The sequence below is a fragment of the Camelus bactrianus genome, chromosome 21, assembly GCF_048773025.1.
Source record: "Camelus bactrianus isolate YW-2024 breed Bactrian camel chromosome 21, ASM4877302v1, whole genome shotgun sequence".
NCBI classification, from domain to species: Eukaryota; Metazoa; Chordata; class Mammalia; order Artiodactyla; family Camelidae; genus Camelus; species Camelus bactrianus.
The window spans coordinates 2,653,665-2,658,637 of record NC_133559.1 but is presented as its reverse complement, the minus strand read 5'-3'; the positions used below and the strand labels follow the sequence as shown (position 1 = coordinate 2,658,637).

Below are 4,973 nucleotides of genomic sequence, written 5' to 3'. Positions count from 1 at the left end.
GCTGGGAGCGCGTGGATACGCACGTCAGCCCCCTCTCCCCCGGGACGGCCCGTGAGGGCCCCGGGAGGTAAGTGTCGTCTGGCAACTCAGGCACTCGGTCTGGCGCCTCAGTGCCCCCGAGAACAGGGGGTATTATATAGCTGGCTCCCCTGGGGTCCAGTCTCCTCAAGGCGGACAGGAGGGTCCCGCAACACACACTGTTTTGTTTTGAGGAGATAGTGTGGGGAACAGGCCTGGTCTGTGGCCTCCCACAAGGGCCATCACGGCTTGAGGGCCAGTCTCGGGTCACCCTCCCATCTCCTCTCACTGGGCTGGGGTTATTTGTGTCCAGACCAGCTTCTCTAGGGGCAAGGACCATGCTTTAATATGTAAGAAGTTTTAAAACTTTAACTGTATTTCTTTTATGCTGGCCAAGCATTGACAGGGTTCTGCGATCACCAGGTGCAAAAAGGTGTGTGGACAAGGGGGACGTCGCAGTTTCTTTTTCAACGGGCGACGACCTCGTCTGAGTCACCCGTGATCTGTAGATTCATCTCCGTCTCTTTCTTTCACGAATTTAATTATTTTAAATTTTGATCTCATTTGAAAGGTAAAGAAGACCAATAAAGACAGCATCGCCCGCCGCCGCCGTGACAAAGAGCCCACCCTCCCCCCCCAACCCCCCCCGGCCCCAGCCTGGTTGCCCCCTCCCCCACCCCCCCCCGCAGGGCAGGCCGCCCCTCCCCCCAGCCCCCCACCCCGGCCTGGCCGCCCCCTCCCCCACACACACCCCGCAGGGCAGGCCGAGGGCCGCTGGGGATGTGTCTCAGGGGAGGAAGCCCAGCCTGAGGGCAGTCCCGGCCCAACATCCAGCGTGGCGACAGTGTTCTTCTTGAACCCAAATCTCTTGGGTTTCAAGAGCTGTCGGAGGGGTGGCTCCAGGATCGTGTGTGAGAGGAGGGTCCCTTGAGCTGCATTTCGCCTGAACTTCACTGAAGGAGACAGCAGCTCCCTGTGGGACAAGGCTGGTGTACCGGTGCCCAGCGGCCCGGGTCCCCCCTCCGGGCCGCCTCAGTCACTTGGGCCCTCATTTTGTCCCTCGGGGAAGGGGATGGTGGCGGGACCTGCCTCTCGGGGCTGTTGCCAGTCCTCGTGGGTTAATGGAGCACGCGGAGCGCTGGCGCCCTGCCCAGTGCGTGACGAGCCCCCAGCCCATGTCAGCTGATTAGGGAAGTTGGGGTGGAGAGCCTGTCCCCGCCCGGCCACCCTGCCCCACTGGACACTGCCGAGCGAGGCGGGGGAGGAGAGCCTGCGGGCCGCAGCCTCAGCTCTTGGGGAGAGGCTCGCTCCCTCTCTATCTTAATCCCTTGAGACGCTGAAAAAAAAAATGGCCCGAGTGGAAAGCGCCTCCTTGGGCGCCTCCCACCTTGGAGAGGCCGCATTCCTGAGGACGCCCGCCCTGCCTGCCTTGGCAGTTGTGGTCTCTTCCTGGGAGGCCCAGATGACATACGGCCCGAGGCCCACCCTGGCCCCAAATGACCACACTGTTCAGTGAGAGTCCAAGAGTTAGTGTGGAGAGATCACACCCCCTTCTGGCCACTGCTGAGGGGGCAGTGTGGCCCGGTGGGTAAGGCTGGAGGGTTTAAGAAGCTGTGTGTTTTGGAGCAATTTACTTCACCTCTCTGAGCCTCAGGGTCATCATCTGCAAAATGGAGATAACCTTACTTCACTCAGAGAGTAAGTAGACTGCCTGTTGGCCCCCAATATCCATCTTCCCTTCCTCTATATAATAATACCCCCCGTTTTAAGCCAGGGAAGTCATGGCCCCAAATAAAGACCCCACTTCCCGGACCCCCTTGCAGCCAGGCGTGGGCATGTGAACAGGTGCTGGCTGTGGGTGGTGAAGATGTGATTCTGGATCTGCCCGCATCCCTGTGTCCCTCTGCTTGGACTGCACTGTGGACGGGTGGCGAGCCACTCTGGACCCGCCGGACAAGGACATGCGAGACGGGGGGCCAGCAGGATGGAGGTAACCTTGCCTGCCGCGGGCCTCTACCAGCGGGAGAAGTGGGCTTGTCAGCTGGGGCCTGTTAGACACGGCTCAGCCTCTCAGCTCTTCGGTGCAGGTTTATGAGGCCAAGAGCAGGGCTATGAGTTTAATGTGCACTTTCGCACTTAATTTTCATAACTGCCCCTTCAAGGGGGGTCAGCACCATGATCATCTCCGTTTTGCAGATGAGAAAACCCAGGCAGAAAGGGGCTTACAATCATTTGGCTCCAGTCACACAGCCACTGAAAACGCAGACCCCTTACTCAAAGCACAGTGTCTGGAGAGCCCACAAAGCTACTCCTCTGGAAGCCCAGGGTGAGTTTTCCCGGTTCCTAGGAGCAGCTCTTGCTGTGGGGACTGGGGAGTCCTCCCCACAGGACTCTGTACGTGGAGGGGCTTAGTAAGCAATGATTAATTGGGGTTTTTTTTCTGGGTGGATATCTCAAGAAATTTGGTTCTCGTGAAGATGTGAGACGGGTAAGAGCGACACCAGCAAGGAGCTGAGTTCTCGTGGAGAGTCTGGGAGCTGCGTGCCTCATGATCCCTCTTTGCTGAAAGGCTGAAGCTTCTGTGAGGAGCACCGTCTGAGCAGCTGACCCGGCCACAGAGTTCAGAGATACCTTTCTTTTTAGAGAACTCGCCTTCCTCCGGATAAACAGTAGCACCTGAGCTGAAATAAAATAAAAAGCCTGCTTCGCAAAAGGACTTGTTCCAACAACCCTCACAAGGAACCTGTGTGTCCATCTTGAACGTCCGTCACCCAAATCTCCGTGTTTCTATGGTCAGTCAGCGGGAGCTGGATTTGGCTCACACGGCTTGCTGGGCTGAGGCAGGTCAAGCACTGGGTGCCAGGCTGGGGAACAGAACCGAGGTGCCTCTTGCAGCATCTGGACAGAAAGGGGAGGGAAGGGCCCAGCCCGCGACCCTGTCCCCGCGGCGGCCGTGCCCAGCCCTATCCTTCCGCTACGCACTTGCCCCTATTGTGTGGCTCCCCTGGCACCCGGACGGGCCGCGCTTGGCCACCATGTTCTGAAAAGGCGTTCTCACATTTGTCTTCCAAGACGGACGGCCTCGAGCATAAACAGTCCTGGACGGTGGGCATCCGGCCTCCGGGGTCCCGTCGGTTCTATCCGGTGTTTGTCATTTCCCGGAGCCGGCCAGGGTGAGGGGTGGGGTTTGAGCCGGGATGGATGAGACGAGGGGAGGTCGGGACAGACGGGGGCCCGCTGTTTACCCTGCGTGGCCACGTGACACCTCCACCTTCAGGTGGTGACTGGAGCCCACGCAGCTCATTCTGTTCTGCGTGACAGGAAGCTTGTGGCTCAAAGGTGGGGTGTTTGGGCTAGGCTTCGTAATCTCCTCTGTTTCCGACCACCTGTGAGGATCTAGGGGCGCAGGACCCGCTGGCTAGCTCTTCCCAGGAAATAGTGGGGTCCGAGTCATGCAGCCCTTGGACAGATGAAGATGGTCGGGGTGGGCCTCTCCTGGGAGGTGGCGGTCAGTTTGCATCCTCGTCCAAAATTGCTCTGTTGGCACCCTGGCCCCTCAGGAACTTGAGTGTGACCCCCGTAAAGACTCACAGAGGGTGAGTAAGGAGCTGAGCATCTGGCCTTGTGAGCTCAGGCAAGTTTCTGGGAGCTGAGCTTACTGGATTCCAAGCCTTTAAGGTTGGCTGACCTGACGCCGTGGTGTGTGTGGGCGAGTGTGTGCACAGACGTCAGAAGGGTGATACAGCCCTGATCTGTATCACTTTTCCCCCCAAAAGAGAACCAGTCTTGAAGATCAGCAGGCGGGCCCTGGAAAGCCTGTCCAAGGGTCGGTGCGAGGGGTGGACGGGGCCTCCCCCAGGCCATCCATCATTTGGAGGGTTGACGGGGCGTTAGCACGGCCTCAACAAGAGATAGCAGAGGAAAAATGGCCTGGACAGGGGAGGTGCTTATCTGGCCCGGGGCTGTGAGCCGGTCCATCAGTCACACCAGCAGCGGCTGCCCCCGGCTTGGGCCTCGGCATGTCCGGCACCCTCCTGGCCACCTCCAGCTCTTGGTGAGGCTTTTTTGCCCAAAATGGCAACGGTGCTCATCTGTGGCAACAACACTGCTCCTGGGGCACGGCTTCCAGTTCCTTTGTGGACTTGGATGAGGGACGTAATTAAACATGCCAATTTCGTTTTTTTAAACGAATTGCTGTTGGCCTCCAGCAGACAACGGGCAAGACCACCACCACCACCACAATCATCACTGCTGTAAGACTTCCGTTGCGTCCGAATGGCTTTTTGCCCCTTAACTCACTTGAGGTGGGCAGCAGCAAGCACACATCCTTGCTTCCCAGTTAAAGAGTTTCTGAGAGCAAATAGCTGGGTATTGGGTTGCTGGACCACACACTCAGCTGACCTCAAAAGACAGGTGGAATTCCCGGGGCCGCTGTCCTAGAGCGAGGAAGGCGGGGGTTATCAGGGCAGTGGTGATTTATAAGGTGCCAAGTGGCCAAGGGGACCCAGCATCCCCCCAGCTCACTCACCAAGCAAGTGTCCGAGCATCTCCTGGAGCCTGGTGGTGGTCGGCTGAAGGGGGAGATGGGAAGGGGGGCACCTTGCTGGCTCTCCAGGCCCCTCTGTGGGCGATCACCATCCATGAGGGGTCTCTGGGTTATCTGCAGCCTGGGGGCCGGCCTCTGGCTGATGACACATGTGCTCTCGTAGAGGTTACAGCTGACATGTCTCGGCCCAGATGGCCCGTGATGGACTTTATCTCCCAGGTGGAGGAGGGTGGCCAGGGGCTGGACCTCCCTGGCTGCCCTGTGGGCGACCTCCACCTGCCTCAAGGAGGTGTCCCTCCTCAGCCAGGTAGATGATGACAACAGTAATAAAAGAAACACAGCAAATTGTGGCGGCAAGACTCACTCACTACGTGCCAGGCGCTTTACGCACCATTCTTCCCTCTAGCCC

The 4,973-nt window shown here is 58.6% G+C and overlaps 1 long non-coding RNA gene across 1 annotated transcript; it reads left to right on the top strand.

Annotated features, from left to right (window-relative positions):
* The first annotated feature begins 1,550 nt into the window (after nucleotides 1-1,550).
* On the top strand, nucleotides 1,551-2,839 carry LOC141574337 (uncharacterized). The gene is made up of 3 exons (XR_012501244.1): nucleotides 1,551-1,716; nucleotides 1,842-2,008; nucleotides 2,215-2,839. It is a non-coding gene; the product is annotated as an uncharacterized LOC141574337 (long non-coding RNA).
* Nucleotides 2,840-4,973: the final 2,134 nt, after the last annotated feature.